The following is a 14,725-nucleotide window of genomic DNA, read 5'->3' on the forward strand; positions in this document are numbered from 1 at the left end:
AATTACATTACGAGTCCATCCCTCCTTCCTGTCTCACCGTGGCTCCTTCTGCACGTCTTTAATTGTAGAAGATCTTTTCTGGTAGGCCCTTCATCAGTGGTTGTTCTCAGATAGTTGTGATTGTGGTGTGCTTGTGAGAGGAGGTGAGCTCAAGGTCTTTCTGTTCCACCGTCTTGGCTGCTCTCTTCTTCTGCATCTTAAAAGGCCACCAGTCCTAAAGGATTAGGGACCCACACTTACAACCTCATCTAACCTTAATCACCTCCCTCAAGGCCCTATCTTTAAATATAGTCACATTGGGCATAGGACTTCAACCTATGAATTTTAGACTGGGGTGCAGAACGCAATTCAGTCCATAACAGGAGGCGAAAATTGAAAACTGAGATTGCGAGGGGAAAAACAACAAAGGTAGAGAAAGAGGTGAAGCAACGTGCTATAATGTGTCACCAGGCTGGCTACTACTTCATATAAAACTTCAGAAAAACAAAAACAGGCTGGTCAATGCGTGGCAAATTGGACCCTTCCAGAAGGGCTGCAAGAAAGAATCCCATCTTGGACTATTCTGTGGTAGGAAGATGCTACTTGCCTGAGTCCCTGCCCCAACTCCCATCTCCTATTTCCTATTAGTCAAGGTTCACCCCCATGGAAAGCTAACTCACCACATTACTGGGTGGTGTCAGCAAGCCTTTCGGTGCATGCAGGAAGGCTAGATTCCATTCTGTGTGATGTAGCATTTCATCCAAGCCCAGAAGTTAGGGAGGGACACAGCCTGTGAGACTCCAGGCCTGGGGCCTTTTAGTCAGACCAGCCAGCCCAACAACTGCAGCAAAAGTGGTGGTGAAGTGGGTGCAGTCTAGGAGTTAGAAGCAAAGTGTCAGCTGAGACAGAGGTGTCTGATGCAGTAATTGACATTTGCAGAAGATTCAGAACTACTACTACACTGTTCTAAGTACAGAGGCGGCTATTCTAAACTCACATTTCCTGGATGGACCACAACCCTGAAGGTCATTGAGAAAGTGCATTTTGATGGTCATGGAAAAACCTGTTGTTCTTCAGTCACTAAGTCATGTCTAACTCTTTGCGAACTGCAGCACACCAGGCTTCCCTGTCCTTCACTATCTCCCGGAATTTGCTCAAACTTGTGGCTATTGAGTCTGTGATCCATTGCAAATGAAGTGTATTAAAAATATTATACCAGGGCTTCCCTGGTGGCTTAGATGGTAAAGAATCTGCCTGCAATGCAGGAGACCTTGGGTTTGATCCCTGGGTTGGGACGATCCCCTAGAGGAGAGCTTGACAACCCACTCCAGTATTCTTGCCTGGAGAATCCCCATGGACAGAGGAGCTTGGCAGGCTACATCCATGGGGTCGCAAAGAGTCAGACACGACTGAGTGACTAAGCACAATGAAAATATTTAATAACCAAATAGTATAATTCATTCAATATGAACAGAGGAGTCTTAGCCTTTAGCAAATGTTACGTTTGACATCCTCCATATCCAACTGTTACTACATTCTATCCTTCAGATTTGTTTAAAAACCAGTGGAGTGAGTTATACTATAGTTTTTCTCATGAAATGTGAAATTTATCAGAATGCTGTGAAAAAAGTGTGAGAACTCAAGATATATTCAGAATGACAGTCAAATTGAGAGCTGTTTTATCCTGTCCAGGTAATTTTTAATTGAAGTGACATTGGACAGTGCCTTGCAAGATGACATGGCTTATGCTTATTACAAGGCTTATTACAATGCTCTTGCTATTTTAAAGAACAAAAATATATGAGCTCTACTACTTGACACGCAATAGTGAGATTGAGTCATGATCGCCTACCATGGTCTTAAATACTGAACTGTGGAACATCTTCATTGCTGTTGAATCTTTTATGAGTTTTCAAAGTTACTTATTCCTGTTGTATTCATTGTTAGAGTCAAGGTTTATCACGTGACTTGTCATGCACATGTGTGTGTTTGTGTGTGTTCTGTATTTAGAGAGCAGAGTGGTTATTTCAAGTGGCTTATAGAAGAGCAGGCATGCTCAGCTGACAATATTAAAACTTCCAAAGGATTGAAAAATAGGTGTATAAGTTGTCACCTCCAAAACAAACTGGAGTCATTGTCAGAATAAACAGGGATAGCCAGGATGGTGTAGCCATGGGGGCAGCATTCCCAGAGGCATCAGCAGCTTATAAGCATTACCTGCAAATTCCGTGAACCAGAGGCAGAGAATTAAGATGATGGTTCTGATGGCCAGAAGGCACACAAAACTGAGATCCACACAAAGTTACATCATGTCTCCTTGATTAGAAACTTGTTCTTTTACTGATACCCAAGCACCCATGTGAAGAGAGAGCCAGCTCATTGGAGAAGAGCCTGATGCTGGGAAAGATTTACAGCAAAAGAAAGTGGGTGGCAGAGGAGGAGGGGGTTGAATAGCATCACCAGCTCAATGGACATGAATCTGAGCAAACTCCGGGAGATGATGAAGGACAGGGGAGCCTGGCGTGCCGCAGTCCATGGGTCACAAAGAGTTAGATATGACTTAGTGACTGAACAACAACAAGCACCCATGATCTCCAAATATCAGTCTACAGCCCCATCTTCCCTCCCAAGTTCCAGACCAAGTATTCCACCTCAAAACCGTCATGCCTCAAACTGTGTCTATCAGAAGTCTCACCATTTCTTCATATTTCCTATCTTTGTTGATGATATTGCAATCCATTTGTTCTCTTTAAGTTAGCTATTTAATTCATCCTTTCAAAGGTGTTTTTTGGTGATATGCACTGGGGACATAACAGTAAACACAGCGAAGTCCCTTCCCTTATGAATCTTGTTTGTGTTGGTGAAATGGACTATAGCTAAAATATGCAGGTGTGTGTGTGAGAGAGAGAGAGAGAGAGAAAGAGAGAGACAGAGAGTGTGAGTAGCAAGCTCTCTGGGAAACAAAGCAGAGTAAAGAGATAGTGAATGATAAAATATGCTATTTTATATAAGTTATCAGAAAAATCCCAGTATTATTAAATTCCTATCTCATCCTTGCCTCCTATATCCAACTGGTCATTAAGGCCAGTCATTGATCTCCCTGCCTCTGCTGTCTCTCCTCCATCTCATTGCATTTTCCATGCTTCCATCTGACTCATTCTTTTAAAAGTCAGATGGCTGTTTGTATTCACTATTATTGATGTGACAGTCACAGTTTCATCCATCCTCAACATCCATCCAAAGCTCAACATTCAGAAAACTAAGATCATGGCATCTGGTCCCATCACTTCATGGCAAATACATGGATAAACAATGGAAACAGTGGCTGACTTTATTTTGGGGGGGCTCCAAAATCACTGCAGATGGTGATTGCAGCCATGAAATTAAAAGACACTTACTCCTTGGAAGAAAAGTTATGACCAACCTAGATAGCATATTCAAAAGCAGAGACATTACTTTGCCAGCAAAGGTCCATCTAGTCAAGACTATGATTTTTCTGGTAGTCATGTATGGATGTGAGAGTTGAACTATAAAGAAAGCTGACGCCGAAGAATTGATGCTTTTGAACTGTGGTGTTGGAGAAGACTCTTGAGAGTCCCTTGGACTGCAAGGAGACCCAACCAGTCCATCCTAAAGGAGATCAGTCCTGAATATTCACTGGAAGGACTGATGTTGAAGCTGAAACTCCAGTACTTTGGCGAAGAACTGAGTCATTTGAAAAGACCCTGATGCTGGGAAAGATTGAAGGCAGGAGAAGAAGGGGATGACAGATGATGACATGGTTGGATGGCATCACCGACTCAATGGACATGAGTTTGAGTAAACTCCAGGAGTCGGTGATAGACAGGGAGGCCTGGCGTGCTGCAGTCCATTGGGTCACAAAGAGTTGGACACGACTGAGCGACTGAACTGAACTGACTGATATTTGTCTTTCTCTGTTGGGCTTGCTCACTTAATACAATAATTTCTAGGTCCATCGATATTGCTGCAAATGGCATCATTTTCTTTTTCTGGCTGAGTAATATTCCATTGGGTTTTCTTTTTCCATTCATCTTTATCTATTCTTCTGTTGGTGGACACTTAGGTTGCTTCCATGTCTTGGTTATTGTAAATAGTGCTGCTGTGAACATTGGGGTGCATTTATCTTTTCAAATTAGACTTTTCCTCTTTTCCAGATATATGCCCAAGAATGGGGTTACTGGATCATATGGTAATTAAATTTTTTAGCTTTTGAAGGAAACTCCATACTGAGTTCCATAGTATCTACACCAATTTACATTCCCACCAATGGTGTAGAAGGCTTCCCTTTTCTCCATACCCTCTCCAGAAATTATTTGTAGACTTCTAAAATGATGGCTAATTCTGACCGGTGTGAGGTGATATCTCATTGTAGTTTCGATTTCCACTTATCTAGCAATTAGCGATGTTAAACATCTTTTCATGTGCCTGTTGGCCATCTGTGTCTTCTTTGCAGAATTGTCTGTTTAGATTTTCTGCCAATTTTTTGATTGGGTTGTTTTTGTTCCTATTGTTGTTGAGTTGTATAGTTGCTTGTATATTTTAGAAATTAATTGCTTGTTGGTTGGATTATTTGCAAATATTTTTTCCCAGTCTGTAGGTTATATTTTTGTTTATGGTTTCCTTTGCTGTGCAAAAGCTTATAAATTTGATTAGGTCACATTTGTTTAATTTTGCTTTTATTTCTATTGGCTTGGGAGACTGATCTAAGAAAACATTTCTACAATTTATGCAGAAAGTGTTTGTCTACATTCTCTTCTAGGAGTGTTAAGGTGTCATGTTTTAAGTCTTGGAATTTTATAAAGTTCTAATAACAAACCCTTGAGAATTGCTGAGGGAAAGATTGAGGGAGAATCAGAAAGATCACTGTGTTGAAAATCGTCATTTACACTATCAAGAAAGTGAAAAGGCAACCCACAGTGTGAGAGGAAATATTTCCAAATAATGTATTTGACAAGGTATTTGTATCCAGAATATATTTATTACAACTTTTTCATCTCAACATAAAAAGTAAAACCACCCAACTTTTAAAAAAATATGTAAAAGATTCAAATGGCCATTTCTCCAAAGAAGATTACAAATGTCCAATAAGTACATGAAAAAGAGGTGTTCAGTGTCATAAATCTTTACAGAAATGCAAGTCAACCACAATGAGATATAATTTCACATCAATTAGGTGACTAATATTTAAAACAGACAATAACAAGTGTTGATAAGGATGTGGAAAATCTGGAATACTCCTACACTGCTGAGTGGGAATGTAAAATAGAGCAACTACTTTGAAAAAGCACTTGATAAAGTATTAAAAAGATCATATAACCCAGCAAGTCCATTCCTAGGAATATTTGCAAGAGAACTGAAAACGTATATCCACCCAAAAAACTTGTACATAGATGTTCACAGCAGCATAGCTAAAGAGGAGAAATAAATTAAATGTTCATGAACTGATTAATAGAATGTGGTATATTCATAACAATAGATTATTGTTTGTCAATAAAAGCAATGAAGTATTGATGCATACACAACATGGAGAGTCCTCAAAAACAGTATGCTATGTGAAAAGTCAGTTACAAATGGCCACATTTTGTATAATTCCATTTTTCAAAAATTCCAGGATATGCAAATCTTACAGACAAGAAGTAAATTCCTGGTTTCCAGAGGCTTAAGAGAGGGGTTTTGTGAGGGTTATTTGGCAGTAATAAAAATACTCTAGAATTAGATAGTGGTGATAAGTCCACAACTTTGTGACTACACTAAAATCTACTGAATTAAGCACTTTGTACATTAAATTTGCCTTAAATAACAACAAAGCTATAATTTTAAAAATAGTCCTTACAATGTTTATAAAGGGAAAAAATTATAAAATTATTGTTAGTATTGTTATTGGTAATAGAATTTCAGAAGAAAATATATATCAAAATTGGTGAAGACCATCCTTTGACCTGGCTTGCCTGGAGGCTCAGTAGTAAAGAATCCACCTGCCAGTGCAGGAGACAAATGTTCAGTCCCTGGGTTGGGAAGATCCCCCTGAGAAGGAATTGGCAACCCACTCCAGGATTCTTGCCTGGAGAACCCCATGAACAGAGGCACCTTGCAGGCTACAGTCCATGGGATCACAAAGAGTCAGACACAACTTAGTAACGAAAACCTACAGCAATCCTCTGACCTATTCACCTCATGACAAATAGGTTCAGCACCGGGGACAGCTCCCTATGTGTGCCATCTTTTCAAAGGTAGCTTACAAAAGGCTACCAAAATCCTGTAAGTTTCCAAACAGTGACATTTCTCCTCTGCTTTTCTTCTTTTCAACACTGCCATATATTATGGCAGTTATGCTTACCTTTATATTTACATTTTTGTGAGCAATTGACCAGAATACCAAGGATTGTTATGTTCCAGGCACTCACTCAGCATGAGATCTTAGACAAGTCACTTGCCTCTGTTAACTTCTTATCTAACACTTGTGAATAATTACACATGCATGATATACTAAGACAATTTGTGTAATAAATCATATGACTTGTTTTCATGAAAGGTGTTTTTGTTACTGAATTACTTCTCTTTCCAAGAAAACTGCATCACTCTGAGCAGTCACACACAGGAGCCCCAGTCATTCTGAGAAACTGGGAGATGGATCTTGAGTTCAAATATTTTCAAAAGCAAAATCTTCCCATTTACATTCCATGATGATTCTTTACTTAACCCCTTTTTCTTCAGTGATATTCTTCAGCTATAAGCTCATCTGCAAGGCAGCTATTCTTCTGTGGTACACAGAATTTCATCAGTATTCTTCTTTTCCTTAATGACATCCCACCTGCCTCTACTCTTCTTTGAGGTTTAATTTAAACATGCTGTATAATTTCATATCACCCAGCAACATTTATTATGTTTATAATATCTTTTTTCCAAATGTATTAATGTCGTTTCTTTCTGGTGGTTCCTTTAGAGCCTTTATATATTAAAAAAAAAAACCAACCCATAATAATTAATATATGTTGTTGTTCAGTTGCCAAGTCATGTCTGACTCTTCCCAATCAAATGGATTGCAGCACAGCAGGCTTCCCTGTCCTTCACCAACTTCTGGAGCTTACCCAAGTTTATGTCCATTGCATTGGCAATGCCACCCAACCATCTCATCCTCTGTCATCCCCTTCTCCTCCTGCCTTCAATCTTTCCCAGCATCAGGGTCTTTTCCATTGAGCTGGCTCTTCTCATGAGGTGGCCGAAGTATCGGAGCTTCAGTTTCAGCATCAGTCCCTCCAGTGAATATTCAGGGTTGATTTCCTTTAAGACTGACTGGTTGGATCTCCTTGCAGTCCAAAGGACTCTCAAGAGTCTTCTCCAACACCACAGTTCAAAAGCATCATTCTTTGGTGCTCAGCTTTCTTTATGGCCCAACTCTCACATTCATACATGACTACCGGAAAAAGCATAGCCTTGACTAGATGGACCTTTGCCGGCAAAGTGATGTCTCTGCTTTTTAATATGCTGTCTAGGTTGGTCATAGCTTTTCTTCCAAGGAACAAGCGTCTTTTAATTTCATGGCTGCAGTCACCATCTGCAGTGATTCTGGAGCCCAAGAAAAGAAAGTTTGTCATGGTTTCCATTGTTTCTCCATCTATTTGCCAGGAAGTGATGGGACTGGATGCCATGATCTTAGTTTTCTGAATGTTGAGTTTTAAGCCATCTTTTTCACTCTCCTCTTTCACTTTCATCAAGAGGCTCTTCAATTCCTCTTTGCTTTCTGACATAAGAGTGGTATCATCTGCATACCTGAGGTTATTGGTATTTCTTTTGGCAATCTTGATTCCAGCTTGTGCTTCATCTAGCCCATTATGTTGAATGTTATATATACTCCCATTTCCCTTATAACAGTATAATTCCATTTCCCCTTTCATTCTTTGTGCTGTCATTATTATACATTTTGTTTTTGCATAAGCTATGAACCCAATGTGTTTGTTATTTTTGCTTTATATAGTTACTCTCAGAAGAAATTTTAAAACAAAAGTACTTTTGTATTTACCCATATATTTTCCATTTCTTGTACTTCTCATTCCTTTGTACAGATCCAAGTTCCCATCTGGTTTTATTTTTCTTCTATCTAAAGAATATTCTTTAACATCACTTACACAGTGGTGCTAAATGGTAAAGCCTCTCAGCTTTTGTTTGTCTTAGTAAGTCTTTATTTCACCTTAGGGTGAAATTTTTAAAGAAAATGCTTGCTGGATACAGAAGTCTCTGTTGACAGTATTTTTTTACTCTACAATTTAAAGATGCTGAACTGTTGTCTTATGACTTGTATCACTTATGGAATCTGCTCTCATTCTTGGAGAAGGCAATGGTACCCTACTCCAGTACTCTTGCCTGGAAAATCCCATGGACGGAGGAGCCTGGTAGGCTGCAGTCCATGGGGTTGCTAAGAGTCCAACATGACTGAGTGACTTCACTTTCACTTTCATGCATTGGAGAAGGAAATGGCAACTCACTCCAGTGTTCTTGCCTGGAGAATCCCAGGGACAGGGGAGCCTGGTGGGCTGCCGTCTATGGGGTCGCACAGTTGGACACAACTGAAACAACTTAGCAGCAGCAGCAGCTCTTATTCTTCTCTTTATCCCCCTGTACCTCATGTGCCTTTTTCCTCTGGCTGATTTTAAGATTTTTCTCTTTATCACTGTCTTTCTGAAACTCAATTTTGATGTGCTCTGATGTGTGTGTGCATGTGTGTTTATGCTACCTGGGGTTGCTTAAGGTTCTTAGATTTGTGAGTTTGTAGTTTTTTGGGTATTTTTAAAATTAAATTTGGCAGTTTTCCAGCCATTAATTCTTCATATATCTTTTTGTCTCCCTCTCCTGCCAACAGAGACTTTTCTTGGACTCTAATTAACATGTAATGAACCACTTGATACTATTCCCAGATCACTGAGATCTTATTTATCTGTTTTATGTTTCAGATTGTATCGTTTGTATTGCTACATCTTCAAGTTCACTGATGGCACCCCACTGCAGTACTCTTGCCTGGAAAATCCCACGGACGGAGGAGCCTGGTGGGCTACAGTCCATGGGGTCACGAAGAGTCAGACACGAACGAGCGACTTCACTTTTACTTTTCACTTTTATGTATTGGAGAAGGAAATGGCAACCCACTCCAGTGTTCTTGCCTGGAGAATCCCAGGGACGGGGGCGCCTGGTGGGCTGTCGTCTATGGGGTCGCACAGAGTCGGGCACGACTGAAGTGACTTAGCAGGAAGCTGCAGTTAGTCCCATCCAGTGTATTTTTCCACTTCAGATATCTTAATTTTCATTTTTAGACGTTCCATTTGGTTCTTTATGTCTTCACCGTCTCTCCTGACTATATTCCTATTATTTAAGATCCTTAAACATGTTGCACATATTTGTAATAGTTATTTCCATGTTTTTGCATCTTAATTACACCATCTCTGTCACTGCTGGGCCTTTTTCTATTTATTAGTTTTCTTTCTCTGGTTTATGTGGTCTTATTTCCTGTTTTTTGGCATGTCTAGTAATTTTTTTGGATGTTGAACATCGGGTTGCTAGGTCATTGAACATATTTACTCCCCTATCCTCCTTTTGAAAAAATTTTGTTTTTATCCTGAAAGGTTATATAGTTATATAGATGTGACCTCTGGGTCTCCTGAACAGTCACTTTGGATGCTGGGTGTCTTGAAGGCATAATCTGAAAGATCCATAGCTTGACCTTGGTCTGAAAAATCCTTGGTAAGAGATTCATAAAATTCTCTCTCTGAGGCCAAAGAGTTGCTGTGAGGAGCATGGAACTGAGTTTGCCTGCAGTTGCATGGAGAGACCACACGTGTGGCTGGCTGCTGAGAAACAGAATGCTCCTGTAAAGACAAGTGGCTGTCAGACAGTGGATCATTAATCACAAAGTCAGTAATTCAGTGTGATACTGATTCTCTCTGTGACAAGGACTTGACAGGTTTCTGGTCTGCCGCATGGATGATGCTGAACTCCCTGGTCCCTGTTAGGATACCATGGCACTGACGACTGTGTCTTCTTAGGGCCATCAGCCTACAAATAGCAGCTCTGAAGCATTGCTACACTTATTGAGGTAGCTATCCCTCATCCCATGTCTTTGCTTATATTCCTGAAATGTATAGAAGTTATTACATGGTTTTATGTTGAGAGACTCCTTTCCAGGTCATATTTGAAGAAGCCTATTTTGCTTCACTCATTGAAAATGCTTTTGGTTACAATTTTTCATCATTGCTGTTTGTTCAGCACAGTAGCTGACTTTGAAAATCTCATCATCTGGGGATGATTGAAGAGGAAAGTAAGGGAGACGGCTTGGAACTATTTCAAATCATGTCACCATATGTATTTACTTCTTCCTGAGCTGGGTAAGTAACTATGGGTTTAGCACCAACAGGATCTGTCTTATAGGATGCTTGCTTCTTCCCACATGGATATTCAACTTGGTGTCTGAGGTTATTAAAATGAAGCTTTAAGTCTGACTGCTCTTGTTATTGTGAAGTTTACAGCATTCTTCAACACATTCACCCATTCCATTAGGTCTTGCCAACCATTCAGTTCAGTTCAGTTCAGTTCAGTCGCTTAGTCGTGTCTGACTCTTTGTGACCCCATGAATCACAGCACGCCAGGCCTCCCTGTCCATCACCAACTCCTGGAGTTCACTCAGACTCATGTTCATCGAGTCAGTGATGCCATCCAGCCATCTCATCCTCTCTCGTCCCCTTCTCCTCTTGCCCCCAATCCCTCCCAGCATCAGTCTTTTCCAGTGAGTCAACTCTTCACATGAGGTGGCCAAAGTACTGGAGTTTCAGCTTTAGCATCATTCCTTCCAAAGAAATCCCAGGGTTGATCTCCTTCAGAATGGACTGGTTGGATCTCCCTGCAGTCCAAGGGACTCTCAAGAGTCTTCTCCAACACCACAGTTCAAAAGCATCAATTCTTCGGCGCTCAGCCTTCTTCATAGTCCAACTCTCACATCCATACATGACTACTGGAAAAACCATAGCCTTCACTAGACGGACCTTAGTCGGCAAAGTAATGTGTCTGCTTTTGAATATGCTATCTAGGTTGGTCATAACTTTTCTTCCAAGGAGTAAGCTTATAGAAACTATTTCCTCTTCATTCTCTCTGTTTTTAAGCCCAACTTACCTTGGCTTAGTTTAGTTGTTTTGTTAACCTGTGAAATGTAGGTAAGTTTAATGCCTCCAGCATGGGTTGGTCCAGAAATAGATTTAGTGGATATTCACTCACTACACCAAGCTATCTTTTCTGATATTCACCATGAGGCTCTTCAAAGATTTCCCATTGTTGTTATTTACTTAATGTCTAGGAAGCCACAAACGTGATCTGACCCAATGAGAACAACCACCAGGTTTACCCTTCTGCGGTCCTGGGTTCTCTGCACTGTCCCCTGGCTCCAGGCTGTATCTTAACAAATATCCTGTAGAAGCAATAAGAGGTGGGGGCAGTGGGAGGGGAGACCTTCCCTGGTGGTCTAGTGGTTAAGAATCCTCCTGCCAGTGCAGGGGACATGGGTTTGATCCCTGGTCTGGGAAGATCCCACATGTTGTAACTGAGCCTTTGTGCTGCAGCTACTAAGCCCCCGTGCTGCAAGTACTGAGCTCATGTGCTGCAGCTACTAAGCCCCCATACTGCAAGTACTGAGCTCATGTGCTGCAGCTACTAAGTCCCCATGCCACAAGTACTGAGCACATGTGCTGCAGCTACTAAGCCCCCATGCCACAAGTACTGAGCGCATGTGCTGTAACGACTGAAGCCCGTGGGCTCCAGAGCCTGTGCTCCACAAGAAAAGCACTGCAGTGAGAAGCCTGTGTTCTCCCCAACTAGAGGAAGCCCGCATGCAGCAACAAAGAGCCTGTGCACTGCTACGGAGACCCACCCAGTCAACCGTAAACAACAAATTATTTTTTTTTAAAGAAGCATAGGGAAAACAATATCTCGTTACAGTAAACATTAACCTGTGGTAGAGCTGTTGGGAATTCTGTGCGTGGGGTGCCAGGCAATCAGAGTTAACCTTGGTGCTTATGCTTAAGAGTGCAGAAGCCAATTTCCACTGCCGGTAAGAATTTACTATCCAGGACACAAAGAGAACAACAAATTAAGGAAGTCATCATGGAACCTGGAGGAAGCAGACAATGTCAAATTCACCCTTTACAGTGTGGAATTCAAGTACTGGAGCCAGAGTACTTTACAGAGCTAGCCAACCGCAGGTCAAAAGTTCGGCTGAAAATGCACATAGGTGAGGTTTAGAGGACAAAGAACCATAAATCTCTTTCCATCAGAACGCTGCAGAAAAGCTCAGGAGACTTGAGATCATGTTTCTAAAGCAGCACGTGTGTGTCTTCTCAGCTATTTATCTAGACATATCAATAGCAACAAACCTGCCGGTGAAGGGATTACTCTGGACACCTGTAACTTTTTTTTCCTATCTTCCCTCCAACCACTGAGAAAACTGCCTCATGAGGCCAACCTTGTGTGATTGTCACCCTAGCCTTTGATACCACCACATTTGTTTTTATTCTCCAAAGAGCTTATTAACATTTCTGTTAGTGAGATGCTAATTGTTACCAACCTTAATTACCAGGTGCTCTGAATGCTGATTCTTCTGTGCACCTGAGCTGTGAAAAACCCCATGTGTATTTAATAGCTTGAGGCACGCCCTGATCACACCAAATTCCCAGGAAACCTCGAATCTATGCTGCAGGCACCTGGTCCCCCTACCCAGGTCACAGATGATTGGTTAGAGCCGTGCACGTGGTTCATTGGCCATCGCAGGTTGAGCCAATCAGATTCTACTTCTCCGGCTTTTTTAACTCATGAACTAAGCTGTAGCTTCCCTCAGTGGCAGGAGCAGCCTTGTGTGCCCAAAGGGTGGAGAGCGGGAGACAGAGGTGAAGAGAGACAAAGAGAAGAAGGGAAAGAGAGAATTACTTACAGAGGCGGGAAATCTGGAGCGATGAGACCATCTCTCCGTGACTCGTGAGAGATTCAGCTGGAAACTTTCATTCTTGGCTCTCAGGTCCCAGGCGCGCCTTCCGGGAGGTCTGGCTGTACTTCCTGCCCTATTGGTCTGTGGAATTCTCCTTATCAAACTGACTTAAGTGGTTTTCTGTCCTTACCACCAAACAGCTGGAACAGAACCCAAAATATGTTAGAAACATATTTCTTGCATTTCTGGCAAGACTGACTGAGGCTTGGGCAGTATTTCATATTAATCATAAAACAGCAACTGAAGCTCATAAACCTTTGTCATTCTCACTAAAACCCCACACAGAATTGAAATTCACCGCTGTGCTCAAATCTCTTCCCTATTACAGACATCGAACCTGTGCCCTCATTAGCCCGCCATCCACGGGGCCTGTGAAGGCTGAGCACAGTGTCTTTCAGATGCATGAAGACCCTCAGTAACCAAGGCGCAAAATGGATGTGTCCAGTGGAGAAGAGACCTTAAAAGCCACCTGATGTTTGAGAACTCTCTCCTATCCTGTTTGCCACCAGAAGTTATTTGCTCTGTGCTGGTGATAAGCTTCCAGGCCTCCATTTTTCCTGATTTCAGTCATGCACGCCAAGGGTTTAGTCCTTCAGCTTCTGACTTTGATAAATACCCGAGCGGGGCTCCGGCGTACCTGCCATGGCTTTGTGGATCCAGGCTGCTATGCCCTTGTGCCCTGTTTGCCACACCAGCCCCACCCTACCCCGCTGCCTCTACCTAGGACCTGCCTGGAGGCTCTGCGGAGTCCAGGCTGGGGTCAGGCCTCTTCTACAGCAGAGGGAACATGGGACGTGTGTTCTCCGGACATCTTAAGGTTCTGCTCGCTCTTAGGAGTCTGTGACCCCAATAAATAAAGTTCTTTCATGAGCCATATTTGTTTAAGAACCTGTTTCTCAATGAACTAGATGTCATTGGTTAATTTTAACCTCACTTCAGATAAAATGTTAGCCATACTTGATTTAACCTCTTATGTCTATTGTGGCCATTTCATAGGTCACTCTGACTTGATGAATATGTTGAGGTATCACTAAATTCAGGAAGCTTCTCTTCCCAAGGCTCCATCTAAAAACTTGGTCTCTTCAAGTTTGGGATCAATAAAAAAGGAAGGAAGGAAGGAAATCATCACACTATGATTCTTTGCTTCTTTAAGAAGATTAACAGCTGCATATGGCTTTCATTATCAACTTGTGATTTGGAATTCATTTGCTATTATGTGAGCACTGGTCTAGTCACGGTGATATAAGACCTACACTCCTTCCCACAGGAGCTTGAAATCCAGTAAAGAAATAAATGTGAAGATTCTTGTTAAGCATAAAGAACTGAAATCAGAAAAAAAAAAAAAAAGAACTGAAATCAAAAGGAGGTTCTTGCTAATTTCTGCTGAGATAAGGTAGAAACCCATGGAAGACTTCTCAAAAAGTAGCAAATGTAACTGGGACTGTCTGATGACTGATCCAAGGAGCTCTGCCAAGCAGAGGGTCATGACTCAGAAGAGAGACCCCAGCCCCCACGCACCTCTTCAGTCAGGTGTCCTGAGCAAGGCGCACACCAGACAACTCCACACAGTGGCCTTGGTTGGCCCAATAGCAAAACAAAAGCACCGCCCTCTCATGCTGGCAAAATCCCAAACTCCCAGAGAAATAACATCAGAATACATTGATTCTTGCCTGAAACTCCCGTTTCAGTGCACTGTATAGACGAGTGCCA

The 14,725-nt window shown here is 41.7% G+C and overlaps 1 long non-coding RNA gene across 2 annotated transcripts in view; it reads right to left on the minus strand.

Annotated features, from left to right (window-relative positions):
• The window catches only part of LOC138421704 (uncharacterized), a 29,794-nt gene that overhangs the window by 13,552 nt on the left and 1,517 nt on the right, over positions 1-14,725 (minus strand). For both annotated transcript variants that reach the window (XR_011249600.1, XR_011249599.1), the window contains exons 2-3: positions 12,962-13,155; positions 38-214 (exon numbers count right to left, since the gene is read on the minus strand). This is a non-coding gene — a long non-coding RNA (uncharacterized lncRNA). The remainder of the gene's footprint in view (positions 1-37; positions 215-12,961; positions 13,156-14,725) is intronic.

The sequence above is a fragment of the Ovis canadensis genome, chromosome 16 (assembly GCF_042477335.2).
Source record: "Ovis canadensis isolate MfBH-ARS-UI-01 breed Bighorn chromosome 16, ARS-UI_OviCan_v2, whole genome shotgun sequence".
Taxonomy (NCBI): domain Eukaryota; kingdom Metazoa; phylum Chordata; class Mammalia; order Artiodactyla; family Bovidae; genus Ovis; species Ovis canadensis.